Genomic DNA, 15636 nt, shown 5'->3' with positions numbered 1-15636 from the left:
AAACAGTGAGACACTCCCTCAGTCCTGTCCCTTTGACAGTGTGACACTCCCTCAGTACTGTCCCTCTGACAGTGAGACATTCCCTCAGTACTGTCCCTCTGACAGAGAGACAATCCCTCAGTACTGTCCCTCTGACAGTGAGACACTCCACAAGTACTGTCCCTCTGACAGTCAGATACTCCCTCTGTACTGTCCCACTGACAGTGTGACACTCCCCTCAGTACTGTCCCTCTGACAGTGCGACACTCCCTCATTACAGTTCCACTGACAGTGAGACACTCCCCGTGTACTGTCCCTCTAAACAGTGAGATACTCCCTCAGTACTGTCCCTGGAAACAGAGAGACACTCCCTCAGTACTGTCTCTCTGACAGTGAGACAATCCCTCTGTACATTCCCTCTATACAGTGAGATACTCGCTCTGTCCTGTCCCTGGAAACAGAGAGACACTCCCTCAGTAGTGCCTCTAAAGAGGGAGGCACTCACTCAGTACTGTCCATCAGACAGTCAGATACTCCCTCAGTACTGTTCCTCTGACAGTGAGATACTCCATCAGTACTGTCCCTCTTACAGTGTGACACTCCCTCAGTACTGTCCCTCTGACAGTGTGACACTCCCTCAGTACTGTCCCTCTGACAGTGAGACACCCCTCAGTACTGTCCCTCTGACAGTGTGACTCTCGTACAGTTCTGTCCCTGTGACAGTGAGACACGAGCTCAGTACTGTCCCTCTGACAGTCAGACAATCCCTCTGTTCTGTCCCTCTAAACAGTGAGACACTCCCTCAGTACTGTCCCTCTGACAGTGTGACACTCTCTCTGTACTGTACCTCTGATAGTGTGACCCTCCTTCAGTACTGTCCCTCTGACAGTGTGACACTTCCTCAGTACTGTCCCTGGAAACAGAGAGACACACCCTCAGTACTGTCTCTCTGACAGTGAGACACTCACTCAGTACATTCTCACTGATGGAGTGACACTCACTCAGTACAGTACCTCAGATAGTGCGACACTCCCTCAGTACTGTCCCTCTGACTGTCCGACACTCCCTCTATACTGTCCCTCTGACAGTGAGACACTCCCTCAGTACTGTCCCTCTGACAGTGTGACACTCCCCTCAGAACTGTCCCTCTGACAGTGTGACACTCCCGCAGTACTGACCCTCAGAGAGTGTGACACTCCCTCAATATTGTCCATCTAAACAGTGAGGCACTCCCTCAGAACTGTCCCTCTGACAGTGTGACTCTCCTTCAATACTGTCCCTCTGACATTGTGACACTCCCTCAGTACTGTCAATCTAAACAATGAGATACTCCGTCTGTACTGTCCCTCTGACAGTGTGACACTCCCTCAGTACAGTCCCTCTAAACAGTCAGATATTCCCTCAGTACAGTCCCTCTGACAGTGAGACACGCCCTCAGTACTGTCCCTCTGACTGTGTGACACTCCCTCAGTCCTGTCGCTCTGACAGTGAGACACTCCCTCAGTACTGTCCCTCTTACAGTGTGACACTCCCGCAGTACTGTCCCTCTGACAGTGAGACACTCACTCAGTACTGTCCCTCTGACAGTGTGACACTCCCTCAGTACTGTCCATCTGACAGTGAGACACTCACTCAGTACTGTCCCTCTGACAGTGAGACACTCCCTCAGTACTATCCCTCTGACAGTGTGACACTCCCCTCAGAACTGTCCCTCTGACAGCGTGACAATCCCGCAGTACTGACCCTCAGAGAGTGTGTCACTCCCTCTGTACTGACACTCTAAACAGTGAGACACTCCCTCAGTCCTGTCCGTTTGACAGTGTGACACTCCCTCAGTACTGTCCCTTTGACAGTGAGACAATCCCTCAGTACTGTCCGTCTGACAGTGTGACACTCCCTCAGTAATGTCCCTATAAAAAGTGAGACACTCCCTCAGTACCGTCTCTCTGACAGTGAGACATTCCCTCTGTACTGTCGCCCTAATCAGTGAGGCACTCCCGCATAACTATCCCTCTGACAGTGTGACACTCCCGCAGTACTGACCCTCAGACAGTGAGACACTCCCTCAGTACTGTCTATCTAAACAGTGAGACTCCCGTCTTACTGTCCCTCTAAACAGCGAGACACTCACTCAGTACTGTCCCTCTGACAGTCAGACACTCCCTCTGTACTGTCCCTCTGACAGTGAGACACTCCACAAGTACTGTCCCTCTGAAAGTCAGACACTCCCTCTGTACTGTCCCACAGACAGTGTGACACTCACTCAGTACTGTCAATCTAAACAATGAGACACTCCGTCTGTACTATCCCTGTAAACATTGAGACACTCTCTCAGTACAGTCCCTCTAAACAGTGAGATACTCCCTCAGTACTGTCCATGGAAACAGAGAGACACGCCCTCAGTACTGTCTCTCTGACAGTGAGACACTCCCTCAGTCCTGTCCGTTTGACAGTGTGACACTCCCTCAGTACTGTCCCTCTGACAGTGAGACAATCCCTCAGTACTGTCCCTCTGACAGTGAGACACTCCACAAGTACTGTCCCTCTGACAGTCAGACACTCCCTCTGTACTGTCCCACTGACAGTGTGACACTCACCTCAGTACTGTCCCTCTGACAGTGCGACACTCCCTCATTACAGTCCCACTGACAGTGAGACACTCCCCGTGTACTGTCCCTCTAAACAGTGAGATACTCCCTCAGAACTGTCCCTGGAAACAGAGAGACACTCCCTCAGTACTGTCTCTCTGACAGTGAGAAAATCCCTCTGTACATTCCCTCTATACAGTGAGATACTCGCTCTGTCCTGTCCCTGGAAACAGAGAGACACTCCCTCAGTAGTGCCTCTAAAGAGGGAGGCACTCACTCAGTACTGTCCCTCTGACAGTGTGACACTCCCTCAGTACTGTCCCTCTGACAGTGAGACACCCCTCAGTACTGTCCCTCTGACAGTGTGACTCTCGTACAGTTCTGTCCCTGTGACAGTGAGACACGAGCTCAGTACTGTCCCTCTGACAGTCAGACAATCCCTCTGTACTGTCCCTCTAAACAGTGAGACACTCCCTCAGTACTGTCCCTCTGACAGTCAGACAATCCCTCTGTACTGTCCCTCTAAACAGTGAGACACTCCCTCAGTACTGTCCCTCTGACAGTGTGACACTCTCTCTGTACTGTACCTCTGATAGTGTGACCCTCCTTCAGTACTGTCCCTCTGACAGTGTGACACTTCCTCAGTACTGTCCCTGGAAACAGAGAGACACACCCTCAGTACTGTCTCTCTGACAGTCAGACAATCCCTCTGTACTGTCCCTCTAAACAGTGAGACACTCACTCAGTACTGTCCATGGAAACAGAGAGACACGCCCTCAGTACTGTCTCTCTGACAGTGAGACACTCCCTCAGTCCTGTCCGTTTGACAGTGTGACACTCCCTCAGTACTGTCCCTCTGACAGTGAGACAATCCCTCAGTACTGTCCCTCTGACAGTGAGACACTCCACAAGTACTGTCCCTCTGACAGTCAGACACTCCCTCTGTACTGTCCCACTGACAGTGTGACACTCACCTCAGTACTGTCCCTCTGACAGTGCGACACTCCCTCATTACAGTCCCACTGACAGTGAGACACTCCCCGTGTACTGTCCCTCTAAACAGTGAGATACTCCCTCAGAACTGTCCCTGGAAACAGAGAGACACTCCCTCAGTACTGTCTCTCTGACAGTGAGAAAATCCCTCTGTACATTCCCTCTATACAGTGAGATACTCGCTCTGTCCTGTCCCTGGAAACAGAGAGACACTCCCTCAGTAGTGCCTCTAAAGAGGGAGGCACTCACTCAGTACTGTCCCTCTGACAGTGTGACACTCCCTCAGTACTGTCCCTCTGACAGTGAGACACCCCTCAGTACTGTCCCTCTGACAGTGTGACTCTCGTACAGTTCTGTCCCTGTGACAGTGAGACACGAGCTCAGTACTGTCCCTCTGACAGTCAGACAATCCCTCTGTACTGTCCCTCTAAACAGTGAGACACTCCCTCAGTACTGTCCCTCTGACAGTCAGACAATCCCTCTGTACTGTCCCTCTAAACAGTGAGACACTCCCTCAGTACTGTCCCTCTGACAGTGTGACACTCTCTCTGTACTGTACCTCTGATAGTGTGACCCTCCTTCAGTACTGTCCCTCTGACAGTGTGACACTTCCTCAGTACTGTCCCTGGAAACAGAGAGACACACCCTCAGTACTGTCTCTCTGACAGTCAGACAATCCCTCTGTACTGTCCCTCTAAACAGTGAGACACTCACTCAGTACATTCCCACTGATGGAGTGACACTCACTCAGTACAGTACCTCAGATAGTGCGACACTCCCTCAGTACTGTCCCTCTGACAGTCCGACACTCCCTCTATACTGTCCCTCTGACAGTGAGACACTCCCTCAGTACTGTCCCTCTGACAGTGTGACACTCCCCTCAGAACTGTCCCTCTGACAGTGTGACACTCCCGCAGTACTGACCCTCAGAGAGTGTGACACTCCCTCAATATTGTCCATCTAAACAGTGAGGCACTCCCTCAGAACTGTCCCTCTGACAGTGTGACTCTCCTTCAATACTGTCCCTCTGACAGTGTGACACTCCCTCAGTACTGTCAATCTAAACAATGAGATACTCCGTCTGTACTGTCCCTCTGACAGTGTGACACTCCCTCAGTACAGTCCCTCTAAACAGTCAGATATTCCCTCAGTACAGTCCCTCTGACAGTGAGACACGCCCTCAGTACTGTCCCTCTGACTGTGTGACACTCCCTCAGTCCTGTCGCTCTGACAGTGAGACACTCCCCCAGTACTGTCCCTCTGACAGTGAGACACTCCCTCAGTACTGTCCCTCTTACAGTGTGACACTCCCGCAGTACTGTCCCTCTGACAGTGAGACACTCACTCAGTACTGTCCCTCTGTCAGTGTGACACTCCCTCAGTACTGTCCATCTGACAGTGAGACACTCACTCAGTACTGTCCCTCTGACAGTGAGACACTCCCTCAGTACTATCCCTCTGACAGTGTGACACTCCCCTCAGAACTGTCCCTCTGACAGCGTGACAATCCCGCAGTACTGACCCTCAGAGAGTGTGTCACTCCCTCTGTACTGACACTCTAAACAGTGTGACACTCCCTCAGTAATGTCCCTATAAAAAGTGAGACACTCCCTCAGTACCGTCTCTCTGACAGTGAGACATTCCCTCTGTACTGTCCCCCTAAACAGTGAGGCACTCCCGCATAACTGTCCCTCTGACAGTGTGACACTCCCTCAGTACTGTCCCTGGAAACAGAGAGACACGCCCTCAGTACTGTCTCTCTGACACTGAGACACTAGCTCAGTACTGACCCTCTGACAGTAAAACAATTCCTCTGTACTGTCCCTCTAAACAGTGAGACACTCCCTCAGTCCTGTCCGTCTGACAGTGTGACACTCCCTCAGTACTGTCCCTCTGACAGAGAGACAATCCCTCAGTACTGTCCCTCTGACAGTGAGACACTCCACAAGTACTGTCCCTCTGACAGTCAGACACTCCCTCTGTACTGTCCCACTGACAGTGTGACACTCCCCTCAGTACTGTCCCTCTGACAGTGCGACACTCCCTCATTACAGTCCCACTGACAGTGAGACACTCCCCGTGTACTGTCCCTCTAAACAGTGAGATACTCCCTCAGTACTGTCCCTGGAAACAGAGAGACACTCCCTCAGTACTGTCTCTCTGACAGTGAGACAATCCCTCTGTACATTCCCTCTATACAGTGAGATACTCGCTCTGTCCTGTCCCTGGAAACAGAGAGACACTCCCTCAGTAGTGCCTCTAAAGAGGGAGGCACTCACTCAGTACTGTCCATCAGACAGTCAGATACTCCCTCAGTACTGTTCCTCTGACAGTGAGATACTCCATCAGTACTGTCCCTCTTACAGTGTGACACTCCCTCAGTACTGTCCCTCTGACAGTGTGACACTCCCTCAGAACTGTCCCTCTGACAGTGAGACACCCCTCAGTACTGTCCCTCTGACAGTGTGACTCTCGTACAGTTCTGTCCCTGTGACAGTGAGACACGAGCTCAGTACTGTCCCTCGGACAGTCCGACACTCCCTCTATACTGTCCCTCTGACAGTGAGACACTCCCTCAGTACTGTCCCTCTGACAGTGTGACACTCCCCTCAGAACTGACCCTCTGACAGTGAGACACTCCCCTCAGTACAGTCCCTCTGACAGTGTGACACTCCCCTCAATACTGTCCCTCTAAGCAGTGAGACACACCCTCAATACTGTCCCTCTGACAGTGTGACACTCCCTCAGTACTATCCCTCTGACAGTGTGACTCTCCCTCAGTACTGTCCCTCTGACAGTGTGACAGTCCCTCAGTACTGTCCCTCTGACAGTGAGACAATCCCTCAGTACTGTCCCACTAAACAGTGAGACACTCCCTCATTACAGTCCCACGGACGGTGTGACACTCACTCAGTACTTTCCCTCTGACAGTGTGACACTCCCTCTGTACGGTCCCGCTGACAGTGACACACTCCCTCAGTACTGTCCCTCTGACAGTGTGACACTCCCTCTGTACTGTCCCTCAAAACAGTGAGGCACTCCCGCATAACAGGCCCTCTGACAGTGTGACACTCCCGCAGTACTGACCCTCAGACAGTGAGACACTCCCTCAATATTGTCCATCTAAACAGTGAGGCACTCCCTCAGTACTGTCCCTCTGACAGTGAGACACTCCCTCAGTGCTGTCCATCTAAACAGTAAGACACTCCGTCTGTACTGTCCCTCTAAACATTGAGACACTCACTCAGTACAGTCCCTCTAAACAGTGAGATACTCCCTCTCTACTGTCCCTCTGACAGTGTGACACTCCCTCAGTACTCTCCCTCTGACAGTGAGACACTCCCTCTGTACTGTCCCTCTTACAGTCAGACTCTCCCTTAGTACTGTCCCTCTGACAGTGTGACACTCCCTCTGTACAGTCACTCTGACAGTGTGACACTCCCTCAGTACTGTCCATCTGACAGTGAGACACTCCCACAGTACTGTCCCTCTGACAGTGAGACACTCCATCAGTACTGTCCCTCTGACAGTGAGACACTCCCTCAGTGCTGTCCATCTAAACAGTGAGACACTCCCTCTGTACTGTCCCTGGAAACAGAGAGACACTCCCTCAGTACTGTCTCTCTGACAGTGAGACAATCCCACTGTACATTCCCTCTTTTCAGTGAGATACTCGCTCTGTCCTGTCCCTGGAAACAGAGAGACACTCCCTCAGTAGTGCCTCTAAAGAGGGAGGCACTCACTCAGTACTGTCCATCAGACAGTCAGATACTCCCTCAGTACTGTTCCTCTGACAGTGAGATACTCCATCAGTACTGTCCCTCTTACAGTGTGACACTCCCTCAGTACTGTCCCTCTGACAGTGTGACACTCCCTCAGTACTGTCCCTTTGACAGTGAGACACCCCTCAGTACTGTCCCTCTGACAGTGTGACTCTCGTACAGTTCTGTCCCTGTGACAGTGAGACACGAGCTCAGTACTGTCCCTCTGACAGTCAGACAATCCATCTGTACTGTCCCTCTAAACAGTGAGACACTCCCTCAGTACTGTCCCTCTGACAGTGTGACACTCTCTCTGTACTGTACCTCTGATAGAGTGACCCTCCTTCAGTACTGTCCCTCTGACAGTGTGACACTTCCTCAGTACTGTCCCTGGAAACAGAGAGACACACCCTCAGTACTGTCTCTCTGACAGTGAGACACTCACTCAGTACATTCTCACTGATGGAGTGACACTCACTCAGTACAGCACCTCAGATAGTGCGACACTCCCTCAGTTCTGTCCCTCTGACAGTCCGACACTCCCTCTATACTGTCCCTCTGACAGTGAGACACTCCCTCAGTACTGTCCCTCTGACAGTGTGACACTCCCCTCAGAACTGTCCCTCTGACAATGTGACACTACCGCAGTACTGACCCTCAGAGAGTGTGACACTCCCTCAATATTGTCCATCTAAACAGTGAGGCACTCCCTCAGAACTGTCCCTCTGACAGTGTGACTCTCCTTCAATACTGTCTCTCTGACAGTGAGACAATCCCTCTGTACATTCCCTCTATACAGTGAGATACTCGCTCTGTCCTGTCCCTGGAAACAGAGAGACACTCCCTCAGTAGTGCCTCTAAAGAGGGAGGCACTCACTCAGTACTGTCCATCAGACAGTCAGATACTCCCTCAGTACTGTTCCTCTGACAGTGAGATACTCCATCAGTACTGTCCCTCTTACAGTGTGACACTCCCTCAGTACTGTCCCTCTGACAGTGTGACACTCCCTCAGTACTGTCCCTTTGACAGTGAGACACCCCTCAGTACTGTCCCTCTGACAGTGTGACTCTCGTACAGTTCTGTCCCTGTGACAGTGAGACACGAGCTCAGTACTGTCCCTCTGACAGTCAGACAATCCCTCTGTACTGTCCCTCTAAACAGTGAGACACTCCCTCAGTACTGTCCCTCTGACAGTGTGACACTCTCTCTGTACTGTACCTCTGATAGTGTGACCCTCCTTCAGTACTGTCCCTCTGACAGTGTGACACTTCCTCAGTACTGTCCCTGGAAACAGAGAGACACACCCTCAGTACTGTCTCTCTGACAGTGAGACACTCACTCAGTACATTCTCACTGATGGAGTCTCACTCACTCAGTACAGCACCTCAGATAGTGCGACACTCCCTCAGTACTGTCCCTCTGACAGTCCGACACTCCCTCTATACTGTCCCTCTGACAGTGAGACACTCCCTCAGTACTGTCCCTCTGACAGTGTGACACTCCCCTCAGAACTGTCCCTCTGACAATGTGACACTCCCGCAGTACTGACCCTCAGAGAGTGTGACACTCCCTCAATATTGTCCATCTAAACAGTGAGGCACTCCCTCAGAACTGTCCCTCTGACAGTGTGACTCTCCTTCAATACTGTCTCTCTGACAGTGAGACAATCCCTCTGTACATTCCCTCTATACAGTGAGATACTCGCTCTGTCCTGTCCATGGAAACAGAGAGACACTCCCTCAGTAGTGCCTCTAAAGAGGGAGGCACTCACTCAGTACTGTCCATCAGACAGTCAGATACTCCCTCAGTACTGTTCCTCTGACAGTGAGATACTCCATCAGTACTGTCCCTCTTACAGTGTGACACTCCCTCAGTACTGTCCCTCTGACAGTGTGACACTCCCTCAGTACTGTCCCTCTGACAGTGAGACACCCCTCAGTACTGTCCCTCTGACAGTGTGACTCTCGTACAGTTCTGTCCCTGTGACAGTGAGACACGAGCTCAGTACTGTCCCTCTGACAGTCAGACAATCCCTCTGTACTGTCCCTCTAAACAGTGAGACACTCCCTCAGTACTGTCCCTCTGACAGTGTGACACTCTCTCTGTACTGTACCTCTGATAGTGTGACCCTCCTTCAGTACTGTCCCTCTGACAGTGTGACACTTCCTCAGTACTGTCCCTGGAAACAGAGAGACACACCCTCAGTACTGTCTCTCTGACAGTGAGACACTCACTCAGTACATTCTCACTGATGGAGTGACACTCACTCAGTACAGTACCTCAGATAGTGCGACACTCCCTCAGTACTGTCCCTCTGACAGTCCGACACTCCCTCTATACTGTCCCTCTGACAGTGAGACACTCCCTCAGTACTGTCCCTCTGACAGTGTGACACTCCCCTCAGAACTGTCCCTCTGACAATGTGACACTCCCGCAGTACTGACCCTCAGAGAGTGTGACACTCGCTCAATATTGTCCATCTAAACAGTGAGGCACTCCCTCAGAACTGTCCCTCTGACAGTGTGACTCTCCTTCAATACTGTCCCTCTGATAGTGTGACACTCCCTCAGTACTGTCAATCTAAACAATGAGATACTCCGTCTATACTGTCCCTCTGACAGTGTGACACTCCCTCAGTACAGTCCCTCTAAACAGTCAGATATTCCCTCAGTACAGTCCCTCTGACAGTGAGACACGCCCTCAGTACTGTCCCTCTGACTGTGTGACACTCCCTCAGTCCTGTCGCTCTGACAGTGAGACACTCCCCCAGTACTGTCCCTCTGACAGTGAGACACTCCCTCAGTACTGTCCCTCTGACAGTGTGACACTCCCGCAGTACTGTCCCTCTGACAGTGAGACACTCCCCTCAGAATTGTCCCTCTGACAGCGTGACAATCCCGCAGTACTGACCCTCAGAGAGTGTGTCACTCCCTCTGTACTGACACTCTAAACAGTGAGACACTCCCTCAGTCCTGTCCGTTTGACAGTGTGACACTCCCTCAGTACTGTCCCTTTGACAGTGAGACAATCCCTCAGTACTGTCCGTCTGACAGTGTGACACTCCCTCAGTAATGTCCCTATAAAAAGTGAGACACTCCCTCAGTACCGTCTCTCTGACAGTGAGACATTCCCTCTGTACTGTCGCCCTAAACAGTGAGGCACTCCCGCATAACTGTCCCTCTGACAGTGTGACACTCCCTCAGTACTGTCCCTGGAAACAGAGAGACACGCCCTCAGTACTGTCTCTCTGACAGTGAGACACTCACTCAGTACTGTCCCTCTGACAGTGTGACACTCCCTCTGTACAGTCACTCTGACAGTCTGACTCTCCCACAGTTCTGTCCCTGTGAAAGTGAGACACTAGCTCAGTACTGACCCTCTGACAGTAAAACAATTCCTCTGTACTGTCCCTCTAAACAGTGAGACACTCCCTCAGTACTGTCCCTCTGACAGTGAGACACTCCCTCAGTACTGTCCCTCTGACAGTGTGACACTCCCTCTGTACTGACCCTCTAAACAGTGAGACACTCCCTCAGTCCTGTCCGTTTGACAGTGTGACACTCCCTCAGTACTGTCCCTCTGACAGTGAGACACTCCCTCAGTACTGTCCCTCTGACAGTCAGACAATCCCTCTGTACTGTCCCTCTAAACAGTGAGACACTCCCTCAGTACTGTCCCTCTGACAGTGTGACACTCTCTCTGTACTGTACCTCTGATAGTGTGACCCTCCTTCAGTACTGTCCCTCTGACAGTGTGACACTTCCTCAGTACTGTCCCTGGAAACAGAGAGACACACTCTCAGTACTGTCTCTCTGACAGTGAGACACTCCCTCAGTACATTCTCACTGATGGAGTGACACTCACTCAGTACAGTACCTCAGATAGTGCGACACTCCCTCAGTACTGTCCCTCTGACAGTCCGACTCTCCCTCTATACTGTCCCTCTGACAGTGAGACACTCCCTCAGTACTGTCCCTCTGACAGTGTGAAACTCCCCTCAGAACTGTCCCTCTGACAATGTGACACTCCCGCAGTACTGACCCTCAGAGAGTGTGACACTCCCTCAATATTGTCCATCTAAACAGTGAGGCACTCCCTCAGAACTGTCCCTCTGACAGTGTGACTCTCCTTCAATACTGTCTCTCTGACAGTGAGACAATCCCTCTGTACATTCCCTCTATACAGTGAGATACTTGCTCTGTCCTGTCCCTGGAAACAGAGAGACACTCCCTCAGTAGTGCCTCTAAGGAGGGAGGCACTCACTCAGTACTGTCCATCAGACAGTCAGATACTCCCTCAGTACTGTTCCTCTGACAGTGAGATACTCCATCAGTACTGTCCCTCTTACAGTGTGACACTCCCTCAGTACTGTCCCTCTGACAGTGTGACACTCCCTCAGTACTGTCCCACTGACAGTGAGACACCCCTCAGTACTGTCCCTCTGACAGTGTGACTCTCGTACAGTTCTGTCCCTGTGACAGTGAGACACGAGCTCAGTACTGTCCCTCTGACAGTCAGACAATCCCTCTGTACTGTCCCTCTAAACAGTGAGACACTCCCTCAGTACTGTCCCTCTGACAGTGTGACACTCTCTCTGTACTGTACCTCTGATAGTGTGACCCTCCTTCAGTACTGTCCCTCTGACAGTGTGACACTTCCTCAGTACTGTCCCTGGAAACAGAGAGACACACCCTCAGTACTGTCTCTCTGACAGTGAGACACTCACTCAGTACATTCTCACTGATGGAGTGACACTCACTCAGTACAGTACCTCAGATAGTGCGACACTCCCTCAGTACTGTCCCTCTGACAGTCCGACACTCCCTCTATACTGTCCCTCTGACAGTGAGACACTCCCTCAGTACTGTCCCTCTGACAGTGTGACACTCCCCTCAGAACTGTCCCTCTGACAATGTGACACTCCCGCAGTACTGACCCTCAGAGAGTGTGACACTCCCTCAATATTGTCCATCTAAACAGTGAGGCACTCCCTCAGAACTGTCCCTCTGACAGTGTGACTCTCCTTCAATACTGTCCCTCTGACAGTGTGACACTCCCTCAGTACTGTCAATCTAAACAATGAGATACTCCGTCTGTACTGTCCCTCTGACAGTGTGACACTCCCTCTGTACAGTCCCTCTAAACAGTCAGATATTCCCTCAGTACAGTCCCTCTGACAGTGAGACACGCCCTCAGTACTGTCCCTCTGACTGTGTGACACTCCCTCAGTCCTGTCGCTCTGACAGTGAGACACTCCCCCAGTACTGTCCCTCTGACAGTGAGACACTCCCTCAGTACTGTCCCTCTGACAGTGTGACACTCCCGCAGTACTGTCCCTCTGACAGTGAGCCACTCCCCTCAGATCTGTCCCTCTGACAGCGTGACAATCCCGCAGTACTGACCCTCAGAGAGTGTGTCACTCCCTCTGTACTGACACTCTAAACAGTGAGACACTCCCTCAGTCCTGTCCGTTTGACAGTGTGACACTCCCTCAGTACTGTCCCTTTGACAGTGAGACAATCCCTCAGTACTGTCCGTCTGACAGTGTGACACTCCCTCAGTAATGTCCCTATAAAAAGTGAGACACTCCCTCAGTACCGTCTCTCTGACAGTGAGACATTCCCTCTGTACTGTCGCCCTAAACAGTGAGGCAGTCCCGCATAACTGTCCCTCTGACAGTGTGACACTCCCTCAGTACTGTCCCTGGAAACAGAGAGACACGCCCTCAGTACTGTCTCTCTGACAGTGAGACACTCACTCAGTACTGTCCCTCTGACAGTGTGAAACTCCCTCTGTACAGTCACTCTGACAGTGTGACTCTCCCACAGTTCTGTCCCTGTGAAAGTGAGACACTAGCTCAGTACTGACCCTCTGAGAGTAAAACAATTCCTCTGTACTGTCCCTCTAAACAGTGAGACACTCCCTCAGTACTGTCCCTCTGACAGTGAGACACTCCCTCAGTACTGTCCCTCTGACAGTGAGACACTCCCTCAGTCCTGTCCGTTTGACAGTGTGACACTCCCTCAGTACTGTCCCTCTGACAGTGAGACACTCCCTCAGTACTGTCCCTCTGACAGAGAGACAATCCCTCAGTACTGTCCCTCTGACAGTGAGACACTCCACAAGTACTGTCCCTCTGACAGTCAGACACTCCCTCTGTACTGTCCCACTGACAGTGTGACACTCCCCTCAGTACTGTCCCTCTGACAGTGCGACACTCCCTCATTACAGTCCCACTGACAGTGAGACACTCCCCGTGTACTGTCCCTCTAAACAGTGAGATACTCCCTCAGTACTGTCCCTGGAAACAGAGAGACACTCCCTCAGTACTGTCTCTCTGACAGTGAGACAATCCCTCTGTACATTCCCTCTATACAGTGAGATACTCGCTCTGTCCTGTCCCTGGAAACAGAGAGACACTCCCTCAGTAGTGCCTCTAAAGAGGGAGGCACTCACTCAGTACTGTCCATCAGACAGTCAGATACTCCCTCAGTACTGTTCCTCTGACAGTGAGATACTCCATCAGTACTGTCCCTCTTACAGTGTGACACTCCCTCAGTACTGTCCCTCTGACAGTGTGACACTCCCTCAGTACTGTCCCTCTGACAGTGAGACACCCCTCAGTACTGTCCCTCTGACAGTGTGACTCTCGTACAGTTCTGTCCCTGTGACAGTGAGACACGAGCTCAGTACTGTCCCTCTGACAGTCAGACAATCCCTCTGTACTGTCCCTCTAAACAGTGAGACACTCCCTCAGTACTGTCCCTCTGACAGTGTGACACTCTCTCTGTACTGTACCTCTGATAGTGTGACCCTCCTTCAGTACTGTCCCTCTGACAGTGTGACACTTCCTCAGTACTGTCCCTGGAAACAGAGAGACACACCCTCAGTACTGTCTCTCTGACAGTGAGACACTCACTCAGTACATTCTCACTGATGGAGTGACACTCACTCAGTACAGTACCTCAGATAGTGCGACACTCCCTCAGTACTGTCCCTCTGACAGTCCGACACTCCCTCTATACTGTCCCTCTGACAGTGAGACACTCCCTCAGTACTGTCCCTCTGACAGTGTGACACTCCCCTCAGAACTGTCCCTCTGACAATGTGACACTCCCGCAGTACTGACCCTCAGAGAGTGTGACACTCCCTCAATATTGTCCATCTAAACAGTGAGGCACTCCCTCAGAACTGTCCCTCTGACAGTGTGACTCTCCTTCAATACTGTCCCTCTGACAGTGTGACACTCCCTCAGTACTGTCAATCTAAACAATGAGATACTCCGTCTGTACTGTCCCTCTGACAGTGTGACACTCCCTCTGTACAGTCCCTCTAAACAGTCAGATATTCCCTCAGTACAGTCCCTCTGACAGTGAGACACGCCCGCAGTACTGTCCCTCTGACTGTGTGACACTCCCTCAGTCCTGTCGCTCTGACAGTGAGACACTCCCCCAGTACTGTCCCTCTGACAGTGAGACACTCCCTCAGTACTGTCCCTCTGACAGTGTGACACTCCCGCAGTACTGTCCCTCTGACAGTGAGCCACTCCCCTCAGAATTGTCCCTCTGACAGCGTGACAATCCCGCAGTACTGACCCTCAGAGAGTGTGTCACTCCCTCTGTACTGACACTCTAAACAGTGAGACACTCCCTCAGTCCTGTCCGTTTGACAGTGTGACACTCCCTCAGTACTGTCCCTTTGACAGTGAGACAATCCCTCAGTACTGTCCGTCTGACAGTGTGACACTCCCTCAGTAATGTCCCTATAAAAAGTGAGACACTCCCTCAGTACCGTCTCTCTGACAGTGAGACATTCCCTCTGTACTGTCGCCCTAAACAGTGAGGCAGTCCCGCATAACTGTCCCTCTGACAGTGTGACACTCCCTCAGTACTGTCCCTGGAAACAGAGAGACACGCCCTCAGTACTGTCTCTCTGACAGTGAGACACTCACTCAGTACTGTCCCTCTGACAGTGTGACACTCCCTCTGTACAGTCACTCTGACAGTGTGACTCTCCCACAGTTCTGTCCCTGTGAAAGTGAGACACTAGCTCAGTACTGACCCTCTGAGAGTAAAACAATTCCTCTGTACTGTCCCTCTAAACAGTGAGACACTCCCTCAGTACTGTCCCTCTGACAGTGAGACACTCCCTCAGTACTGTCCCTCTGACAGTGAGACACTCCCTCAGTCCTGTCCGTTTGACAGTGTGACACTCCCTCAGTACTGTCCCTCTGACAGTGAGACACTCCCTCAGTACTGTCCCTCTGACAGAGAGACAATCCCTCAGTACTGTCCCTCTGACAGTGAGACACTCC

Source organism: Hypanus sabinus, chromosome 7 (assembly GCF_030144855.1).
Source record: "Hypanus sabinus isolate sHypSab1 chromosome 7, sHypSab1.hap1, whole genome shotgun sequence".
Classification (NCBI taxonomy): domain Eukaryota; kingdom Metazoa; phylum Chordata; class Chondrichthyes; order Myliobatiformes; family Dasyatidae; genus Hypanus; species Hypanus sabinus.
The sequence above is the reverse complement of the archived record's forward strand: the minus strand, read 5'-3'. Positions refer to the sequence as shown.